The sequence below is a fragment of the Perca fluviatilis genome, chromosome 17 (assembly GCF_010015445.1).
Source record: "Perca fluviatilis chromosome 17, GENO_Pfluv_1.0, whole genome shotgun sequence".
Lineage (NCBI taxonomy): Eukaryota > Metazoa > Chordata > Actinopteri > Perciformes > Percidae > Perca > Perca fluviatilis.
Window position 1 is genome coordinate 34,561,742 of NC_053128.1, and position 11,639 is coordinate 34,573,380.

The 11,639-nt window shown below is 46.9% G+C and overlaps 1 protein-coding gene across 1 annotated transcript in view; it reads left to right on the forward strand.

Moving 5' to 3' along the window:
* The first annotated feature begins 10,077 nt into the window (after nt 1-10,077).
* The window catches only part of LOC120545317, a 376,621-nt gene continuing 375,059 nt past the window's right edge, over nt 10,078-11,639 (forward strand). Inside the window, exon 1 of the mRNA XM_039779567.1 lies at nt 10,078-10,323. The gene's annotated coding sequence lies outside the window, so the exon portion shown is untranslated. The remainder of the gene's footprint in view (nt 10,324-11,639) is intronic.

Genomic DNA, 11,639 nt, shown 5'->3' on the forward strand with positions numbered 1-11,639 from the left:
CAGACAACAAGTAGGAAGTGCAAATACATTAGCTTTAAATAAGCTAAGCTACAAAGAGACATATGAAAGGGCAGCTTCAAGATTTTTTTTTTTTTTTTATATTATCCGAGGTGTAGTCTGAAGAGATGTGTTTTTAGCCTTCGGCAGAAGATGTGTAGGCTGTCAGCCATCCTGATGTCGATGGGGAGCTCGTTCCACCATTTAGGAGCCAGGACAGAGAACAGTCTGATCTGGTTGAGTGGTTAGTTCTCCTCTCGTTGGGTTGGGGGCAGCAAAACGTTTGGCTGATGTGCAGAGAGAAGTGGGGGGTTGGGTATGTTTGGAACATGTCCTGGATGTAAGCTGGGGCTGATCTGTTCTGGCCCCTGTATGTGCACGAATATGTATGGTATAATTAGTGTACTGTATGAGAGTACTAGTGTACTGTATGAGAGCACTAGTGTACTGTATGAGTACTAGTGTACTGTATGAGAGGACTAGTGTACTGTATGAGAGTACTAGTGTACTGTATGAGAAAGTACTAGTGTACTGTATGAGAGTACTAGTGTACTGTATGAGAGTACTAGTGTACTTATATGAGAGTACTAGTGTACTTATATGAGAGTACTAGTATACTGTATGAGAGTACTAGTGTACTGTATGATAGTACTTAGTGTAATTGTATGAGAGTACTAGTGTACTATATGAGAGCACAGTATATTGTATGATAGTACTAGTGTACTGTAGCGTAGTAGTGTACTGTATGAGAGTACTAGTGTACTTGTATGATAGTACTAGTGTACTTGTATGAGAGTACTAGTGTACTGTATGAGAGTACTAGTAATACGTATGAGAGTACTAGTGTACTATATGAGTACTAGTGTACTTATATGAGAGTACTAGTGTACTGTATGTATAGCACTATAGTGTACTGTATGATAGTACTAGTGTACTGTATGAGAGGACTAGTGTACTGTATGAGAGTACTAGTGTACTATATGAGAGTACTTAGTGTACTGTATGAGAGTACTAGTGTACTGTATGATAGTAATTGTACTGTATGATAGGACTAGTGTACTGTATGAGAGTACTAGTGTACTGTATGAGAGTAATTAGTGTACTGTGTGAGAGTACTAGTGTACTTGTATGGCGAGTACTAGTGTACTGTATGGAGTAACTAGTGTACTGTATGAGAGTACTAGTGTACCTCGATGAGAGTACTTTTGGTCTTTAAGTGGATGCTGCCAGCTGGTAACCAGTGAAGAGAGGAGGAGGAGGAGGAAGAGGAGGAAGGAGGAGGAGGAGGAGGAGGAGGAGGAGGAAGGAGGAGGAGGAGGAGGTGTAGTGTGAGAGAAATTTGGGGAGGTTGAAGACAAGTCGAGCTGCTGCGTTCTGAATGAGCTGCAGGGGTCGGATGGCACATGCAGGCAGGCCAATCAGGAGGGAGCATGCAGGCAGGCCAATCAGGAGGGAGCATGCAGGCAGGCCAATCAGGAGGGAGTTGCAGTAGTCTAGACGTGAGATGACTAGAGCCTGAACCAGAACCTGAGCTGCCTTCTGTGTTAGAAGGGGACGTATCCTTCTGATGTTGTGCAGCATGTATTTACATGATCGGGTGGTTGCAGCGATGTTAGCAGTGAAGGAGAGTTGGTCGTCAAGTGTCACACCCAGGTTTCTATCAGTCTGGGTGGGGACTACCACAGAGTTGTCTATTGTTATAGTCAGGTCCTGGGCAGGAGAGCCCTTTCCTGGAAGGAAAAGGAGCTCAGTCTTGTCAAGGTTGAGTTTCAGATGGTGTATGGACATCCAAGAAGAGATGTCAGTCAGACAGGCCGAGATACGTACTGCTACTTTAGTTTCAGACTCCGGAAAGGAGAGAATTGGTTGGGTGTCATCTGCGTAGCTGTGATAAGAAAAGCTGTGCGAGTGAATGACAGACCCAAGAGAGTTGGTGTACAGAGAAAAGAGGAGGGGACCCAGGACTGATCCCTGAGGAACCCCAGTTTTGAGTGGGCAAGGTTCTGAGCTAGATCCTCTCCAAGTTACCCGGTAGGTTCGGTCTGACAGGTAATATGTGAGCAATGAGAGTGCAGAGCCTCTTTGAGGGCATCGGGGAAACAAGGACAAGGAGATGTTAATGAGATGGGCGAGGAAAGGAAGGAGGTCAGGAGCAATGGACTGGAGAAGGTGAGAAGGGATAGGAGACGTAGCTAACGTTATGGATGACCGCTGTTGTGACTCCGGTGCTGGGTCTGATATGGTCTGTTTCCCGACGCTTCATTAAACTGCCATTAGCATCGTTAGCACCCGACACTGGAGTTAAGTGCTGGCCTGGTACTGTACGGATTGCTGTAATGAAAGTGGCTGGCTGCTAGCTGACTGGGGGCTAACGGTAACTAGCTATTGTTACATGTCTCGGGGCTGTTGGCTGACTGGGGGCTAACGGTAACTAGCTATTGTTACATGTCTCGGGGCTGTTGGCTGACTGGGGGCTAACGGTAACTAGCTATTGTTACATGTCTCGGGGCTGTTGGCTGACTGGGGGCTAACGGTAACTAGCTATTGTTGCGCCCGCGGCTGGTGACTGGGGCTTAACGCAACTAGCTATTGTTACATGTCTCGGGGCTGTTGGCTGACTGGGGGCTAACGGTAACTAGCTATTGTTACATGTCTCGGGGCTGTTGGCTGACTGGGGGCTAACGGTAACTAGCTATTGTTACATGTCTCGGGGCTGTTGGGTTAGGGTTCAATCATACTAATAATAACTTTATGAGCGTGTTGATCAATGTTGTAACTCTATAATGTTACCCACCAAGCATTAGCATTAACGTTAGCTAGGCTACTTGTCAACCAGCACATTGTAGTAACGTTAAGATGGATCGATATTAATATGTATCAATAAATAAGATCTCTGCTGTATTACCACTAATCACCAAATGATGCTGCGTGGCAGAAAAAGCAGTATTTCTTTTTGTGTAGTACCTTCTGTGTGTAGAGGGACTTGTATTGAGTGTTGGAGGACGAGTCCAGAAAGGCCAGGAGGCCCCTTGAGGCCCCTGAAGGCCCCTGAAGGCTAGGAGGCCCCTGAGGGCCTGGAGGCCCCTGGAGGCTGAAATGAGTCTGATTGGCTGACTGATTTAACCTACAGTATGTTGTTATCAAAGAGGAACAAACAAGTGGTGGTCAGAGCCTCCAAACCAGAGACAACACATCTCAGAGCTGTTTACCATCGTTCAGAGGAAACATGTCCTTCAACATGGTAACCATAGCAACACGCTGCACGCTGTTTAGAGGCTGAACGTGTTCCTGTTGCAGAAACAGGATATTAGTTATGGAAGGATTATATATGAACTGTGTTACATCTTTATAAACTCTCTGGCTCTTTACTTTCTATTTTCATAGCTGTGAATAATGTTCTCTTATTGTAGCTTTCTTCAGGTTATAAATGGTTCCTCTTGTCTTATGTTTGTGTGTGTGTGTGAGTCTGTCTGTGTGTTTGTGTGTCTGTGTGTGTGTGTGTGTGTGTGTGTGTGTGTGTGTGTGTGTGTATTCTGATGATGTGTGTCTCTTCCTGTCTCCACAGTTTGATTTAAAGTCAGCTTCTTCATCTCTCTGAAGAGGAGATCTCAACACTTCAGGAGGACCAGGAGACCTGGAGATGGGGGGTTTATGGTCAACACCAACACCAAGACTAAGATGGAGCAAAGACCTCCCTCCTGATCTGTCTGAATTAATGAACAACTTATTAATCTTGCAGCTTCATTCATCAGAGAGTTTGACAGCAGAGAACAGAAGATGAGACAGATTGTTAGAGAGTTGAGGGAGATCGGTGATGAAGTCAGAAAGATGCCGGAGAGAACAGAAAAAGTCAGAAAATATGGACCTGTTGCTGCTGGAATAGGATTAGGACTCCTGGTCCGTGCAGCTCTGTTCACTGGGGGGGCGAGTTTAGCAGCAGCAGGAGCAGGACTAGTAGGAGTAGGAGGAGGAGCTCTAGCTGGAAATGCAATAAAAACAAAAGAGAACAGAAGTATAAAGAAAGAAGAAGAGCTGAGGAAAGACTTCATGAAGATCATAGAACCGCTGAAGAATGACCATGAAGAAATAAAGAGGAGGTGTGAGAAGTTGGAGCAAAGATCAGCTGAAGATCAGGCTGGAATCACTCTGATACACGTGGAGGAGTGTCAGAGGATTATTAGACGAGTTTCTGAACTGGCAGGAAGGAGTGGAGAAGTTTTGTCTGCAGCTGAAATACTGATGACTCTCATAGATCATCTGTTATTGATCATTGTGAAACTCTTCAGAGTCACTGTGACCCCTGAAGTGTTAGGAAACTTAATCACCGCGTCAGCTGAAGTCTGTCAGGAGTTTTTTGTCAAGTTTGATCAGATGAAGGAAGAACTCAAAGATTTCACTGAAAAGTAAAGATAGAAGCAGCAGGAGAACAGAAAGACTGCTGACTAACTGTTTGTGTTTCATAATTTATTTTACCAACTGGACTTTTAGATACTGAAGCAGATGAACAATAATACTTTATGATATTTGATATGTTGGACTGTTGAACTCTGGTTTAATATTAAATATCACTCACTGTTGGACTCTTGGAAATAATATGATAATGCAGTATAAAAATAAACCTGTTTTTTTTATTGTCACAACAGAACTTCAAGTTCTGATAAATAAAATGTATGATTGTTAATATGGAGTCTGGTGATTTCAGGCTGTTTTTCCTCCATTTGTTGTTGATATATTTCTTGTTTTATTGATTTTATTTCATGTTGATTTGGTTTCTGTCTTCTGATTGGTCACCAACACCAGACATCATCCAATCATTCTCCGGCAGAACCCTGATGTTGTTTTACAGTTTATTAATAATTAATCCATCTGGACGTCAATAGTTTAGCTTATGTTGTGAAAGTGTTTTCTTAATGCCGATCCTAAAATACAGAGCCTACTATATACTCTGCTGCCTCTTTTATTCATATGTTAAACAGCTGTTTTGTTTCTGGTTTTATTGTTTAATTCATCTTAATGTTCAGCATGTATGGTTGTTTATGTAAACACCAACCACCAAGGCCAATTCCTCAGGTGGCTTGTGGCTCGGAGGTATACACTATACTACCAATGTTTTTAGTTTTTTATTGAAATTTTAGCAGTTCAAGTCCAATGAATAGCTTGAAATGGTACAAAGGTAAGTGGTGAACTGCCTGAGGTTAAAAAAAGTAAGGTTACCCAAAACTGAAAAATAATGTACATTTCAGTATCTTACAAAAAGGCATTTTTCAGGGAACAAGTGGGACGGTTGAAACAGCTGTTTCAAATGTCCCCAACTTGGCTGTAACTCCATGTATTTTAAGTAAATGCATAAATATCTGTGTTCATACAATAATTTATGGAGATGAGACATGGAAAAGCAGTTTTAGAAAGATGAAAATATATTTGGGCCCCACAAGGTAGGGGATCGAGTTTTCCCATGTTATCCTATGGAGACTGATGGGCTGGGCGTCATCAAGGCCACTTAATTGGATGTGCAGTGACCTATCCCATGTAACAACCTAGTGAAACGACAGTTTCCACAATAGCAACATGATATAAATGGGAATACTTGCTGTTCTACCCACAGACACACACACACACACACAGACACAAACACACACATACACACACACACACACACACACACACATACACGCACACACACACACACAGACACAAACACACACATACACACAAAACACAACAACACACACACACACACATACACACACACACACACACACACACAAACACACACAACACACACACACAACAACACACACACACACACACACACACACACACACACACACACACACACACACACACACACACACACACACACACACACACACACACACACACACACACACACACACAGGAAAGTCGCATCCACAGCTACTTTCTGAGAAGCAGGCCGAGTCAGTCGACTCAGCAGCAGGACATCAACACCCCTGACCCAGAGGAGGAAGACCAAGGCACAGGAGAGGAACCTGAACACAGCCCATCACAGCCAACAGCAGAGAAGAAGATCCAGAGGTGTGTGTGTGTGTGTGTGTGTGTGTGTGTGTGTGTGTGTGTGTGTGTGTGTGTGTGTGTGTGTATGAGTGTGTGTGTACATCCATCCATCCATCTTCGTCCGCTTATCCGTTGTCGGTCGCGGGGGAGCAGCTCCAGCAGGGGACCCCAAACTTCCCTTTTCCCGAGCAACATTAACCAGCTCCGACTGGGGGATCCGAGGCTTCCCAGGCCAGGTTGGAGATATAATCCCTCCACCTAGTCCTGGGTCTTCCCGGGGCCTCCTCCCAGCTGGACGTGCCTGGAACACCTCCCTAGGGAGGCCCAGGGGCATCCTTACCAGATGCCCGAACCACCTCAACTGGCTCCTTTCGACGCAAAGGAGCAGCGTCTCTACGAAGCTCCTCACGGATGACTGAGCTTCTCACCCTATCTCTAAGGGAGACGCCAGCCACCCTCCTGAGGAAACCCATTTCGGCCGCTTGTACCCTGGATCTCGTTCTTTCGGTCATGACCCAGCCTTCATGACCATAGGTGAGGGTAGGAACGAAAACGACCGGTAGATCGAGAGCTTTGCCTTCTGGCTCAGTTCTCTTTTCGTCACACACGGTGCGATAGATGGAATGTAATACCGCACCCCGCTGCCCCGATTCTCCGACCAATCTCCCCGCTCCATTGTCCCCTCACTGCGAACAAAACCCCAAGGTACTTGAACTCCTTCACTTGGGGTAAGGACTCATTCCCTACCTGGAGAAGGCATTCCATCGGTTTCCTGCTGAGAACCATGGCCTCAGATTTAGAGGTGCTGATCCTCATCCCAACCGCTTCACACTCGGCTGCGAACCGATCCAGTGAGTGCTGAAGGTCGCAGGCCGATGATGCCATCAGGACCACATCATCTGCAAAAAGCAGCGATGAGATCCCCAGCCCAACGAACTGCAACCCCTTCCCACCCGACTATGCCTTGATATCCTGTCCATAAATATTACAAACAGGATTGGTGAAAAGCCCAAGCGCGCCTGGCGGAGGCCAACCCTCACCTGAAACGAGTCCGACTTACTGCGAGAACCCGGACACAGCTCTCACTTTGGTCGTATAGAGATTGGATGGCCCTGAGTAGAGACCCCCTCACCCCATACTCCCGCAGCACCTCCCACAGTATCTCCGGGGGACCCGGTCATACGCCTTCTCCAAATCCACAAAACACATGTAGACCGGTTGGGCATACTCCCAGGCCCCTCCAGGATCCTTGCGAAGTGAAGAGCTGGTCCGTTGTTCCACGACCAGGACGGAATCCGCGTGTTGTTCCTCCTCAACCTGAGGTTCGACTATCGGCCGAAACCTCCTTTCCAGCACCTTGGAGTAGACTTTACCAGGGAGGCTGAGAAGTGTGATACCCCTGTAATTGGCACACACCCTCTGGTCCCCCTTTTTAAAAAGGGGAACCACCACCCCAGTCTGCCACTCCTTTGGCACTGTTCCAGACTTCCACGCAATGTTGAAGAGACGGTCAACCAGGACAGCCCCTCCACACCCAGAGCCTTGAGCATTTCTGGACGGATCTCATCAATCCCGGGGCTTTGCCACTGTGGAGTTGTTTGACTACATCAGTGACTCCCGCGAAATCGACGACAATCCCCCGTCACCATCCAGCTCTGCCTCTAACATAGAGGGCGTATTAGTCGGATTCAGGAGTTCCTCAAAATGCTCCTTCCACCGCCCTATTACCTCCTCAGTTGAGGTCAACAGTGTCCCATCCTTACTGTACACAGCTTGGATGGTTCCCCGCTTCCCCCTCCTGAGGTTGCAAAACGTTTTCCAGAAGCACTTTGGTGCCGACCGAAAGTCCTTCTCCATGTCTTCTCCAAACTTCTCCCACACCCGCTGCTTTGCCTCTTTCACGGCAGAGGCTGCAGCCCTTCGGCCCCTTTCGGTACCCTGCAACTGCCTCCGAGTCCTCTGGGATAACATATCCCGGAAAGACTCCTTCTTCAGTCGGACGGCTTCCCTGACCACCGGTGTCCACCACGGTGTTGTGGCGTTACCGTGGTACTTTGAGGCACCTAAGACCCTAAGACCACGCCCCCCCCCGCGCAGCTTCAGCAATGGAAACTTTGAACATTGTCCACTCTGGTTCAATGCCCCAGCCTCCACAGGGATGCACGAAAGCTCCGCCCGGGGTGCGAAGTTGAAAGTCTGTCGGACAGGGGCCTCCTCCAGACGTTCCCCAATTACCCGCACTACACGTTTGGGCTTACCAGGTCTGTCCAGAGTCTTCCCCCACCCCCTGACCCAACTCACCACCAGATGGTGATCGGTTGACAGCTCTGCCCCTCTCTTCACCCGAGTGTCCAAAACATACGGCCTCAGATCAGATGAAACGATTATAAAATCGATCATTGACCTTCGGCCTAGGGTGCTCTGGTACCAGGTACACAATCCATGACTAGCACAGAAGTCCAACAACAAACAACCACTAGATCAGGGAGGCCGTTCCTCCCAATCACGCCTCTCCAGGTGTCTCCATCATTGCCCACGTGTGCGTTGAAGTCCCCCAGCAGAACAATGGAGTCCCCCACTGGAGCCCCATGCAGGACTCCACTCAAGGTCTCCAAGAAGGCCGAATACTCCGAACTCCTGTTTGGTGCATATGCACAAACAACAGTCAGAGTTTTCCCCCCACAACCCGCCAGGCGTAGGGAGGCGACCCTCTCGTCCACCGGGGTAAACTAACGTAGCGGCGCCAGCCGGGGGCTTGTTAGTATCCCCACACCCGCCCGCCGCGCACACCCTGAGCAACTCCAGAGAAGAAAAGAGTCCAACCCTATCCAGGAGTACGGTTCCAGAACCGAGACTGTGCGTAGAGGTAAGCCCCACCAGATCCAACCGGTAGCGCTCCACCTCCCCGCACCGGTTCCGGCCTCTTCCCCACAGAGAGGTGACGTTCCACGTTCCCCAGAGCCAGCGTCTGCTGCCCGGGTCTGGTCCGTCGAGGCCCCTGACCTTCACTGCCACCCATGTGGCAGCGCACCACCCCCAGCGGTTCCTCCCACAGGTGGTGGGCCCATGGGCTGGAGAGATGGGAGCCACGTAGCTTGGTTTCGGCCGCCGGCCGGGCCGCCGTGGCAAACCCGGCCACCAGGCGCTGGCCGGACGAGCCCCGTCTGGGCCTGGCTCCAGACGGGGGGCCCGGGCTTCCCTCGGGCAGGGTCACTCCATTTCTACCTTGTTTTTCCATTGGGGTTTTTGAACCATTCTTTGTCTGGCCCCTCACCTGAGACCACTTTGCCTTGGGAGACCCTACCAGGAGCACAAAGCTCCAGACAACACAGCCCTCAGGTTCACAGAGACACACAAACCTCTCCACCACGATAAGGTGATGGTTCACGGAGAAGGTGTGTGTACATGTGTTTTTTATTTCCAGTCATAGTTTCTATATCTTTATTGTGACTATTATTGTCACTGTTCATCACCATAGACCAGACCCAGACCAAGAGTCTGTGAGAGATGTGTTAGTTTCTCTGCAGCTTTCTGCTCTCAGACTAAACTAACAGAAAGAGGGATGAGAGGAGACGTTCTCTAATCCTAAATCCTACAACAGACCGAGGGAAATACCTGAGACACAAGCTGGGAGGAATTTATTTATTCTTGTTACAGGAAACTCCCTGAATAAACATCATGTGCTGAGATAAACTTTCTTTCAGGGAAAAGGGAACAGAGACACACACACACACACACACACACACACACACACACACACACACACACACACACACACACACACACACACACACACACTCCACACACACACACACACACACACACACACACACACACACACACACACACACACACACACACACACACACACACACACACACACACACACACACAGACCAAGACTCTGGGTCTGTCCCAGGTTTCTCTCCACTGTTGCACTAAATGCTCCTGGGGGGATTACTGGAATTCTTGTGTGGGTGTTCCCTGTTTAGTTTCGTTTTCACTTACCCAGCTTGTGTGTGTGTGTGTGTGTGTCTGTGTGTCTGTGTGTCTGTGTGTGTGTGTCTGTGTGTGTGTGTGTCTCTGTTCCCTTTTCCCTGAAAGAAAGTTTATCTCAGCACATGATTTTGATTCAGGGCGTTTCCTTAAACAAGAATAAATAAATTCCTCCCAGCTTGTGTTGCAGTTATGTTCTTCGCTCTGTTGCAGGATTTAGATTTAGAGAACGTCTCCTCTCATGGTGGATATCTGTTTTATTTCACTTTCCTCCGTCTGGAGCTCCAGCTGAAGGTAATGTTAGCCCCTCTTTCTGGTAGTTTAGTCTGAGAGCAGAAAGCTGCAGAAAGCTGCAGAGAAACTACACTACTCTGACTGGGACTCTAACTGTCAGACTGACCAAAGACTTTAGATTATTTAGAACATATGAAATACATGCAATAGCATCAGTGGCAGGGACGTCACTAGGACTGAAAGACAGGGGGGGCTTAGCCCCGAGGCTAATGCAGACTTTCCCTTGCCAAATCTTCCTAACAAACTGTAATGTTAGCTTTTAGATACATCAAAGCTGCAGGGGGGGATTAACTTAGACCAGACTGCTCCTGCTGAGGTCTTCTTTAGACTAAGACTTAACCACTATCTGTCTGCCTGTGTAAATGGGTGGTAAAGTGTTACCATACCTAATTCCTCTCTCTAGTAGATAAGTTACAGGTCTAAATAAGACTATTTAATTACTAGGGGGGTAACGATACACGTATTGGTATTGAAGCGTTCGGTACGAGGCTTTCGGTTAGGTTACAAACCAAACGATTCGTTGGACTAATCCTATTTCATTTAGAAAAGAAGAGATTAAATTGTGTGTATGTATGTATGTATGTACTAGGGCTTTGACTCCGAACTTCGATATTCGAATATCATTCGAATATTTAAAGAAATAATGATATTTGAACGAATATTAGCCAGCCCTTACAGTTTTTTTCGATTGATAAACAACAGTGGGCACAACTGGAGTCACATGTACAAAACTCTAACTACAGTCTCCACAGCAGCAGTTCATGTGGACCAAACTCTAGTTCATTTTTCATTGCTTGAACACAGTTTTCTAAACTCTACACACTTATCCCATGACTTTAACCACAACGTGCACAACACTGTAGATTTACAGCACTTTGTTCAAATGCTAACACACTGCTGTCAACACTGTTAACCACACATTCAAAACAGAATAGATTTCAGTCTGGTGCCTATCAAACACTGCTGATTGGAGTTTTAGGTGAAAGCCTAAGCAGGTGTCTAGTTTTAGACTAGTTAGTGAACATATATGGTATTTATACAGAGAAAGATCAGAAAGACTTTTATTGTATACAAACACCAAATAAGAATGAAACAATCATACACTGTACTGTTTGAGAGAAACGGGTAAAAGAGCAAAGATACCAATATGTCCAGGTAAGATGTCTGAGGTTATATACACAGCTATGAAAACACTATATCTTTACAATAGTAAACTGTGTTCTTACTGTTTTTCAGAAAGTAATGGAGGTGAAAGCAATAGAAACACCACATTCATTAGTATTTAGAGATGATGCAGACATCCAATGTGATGAAGA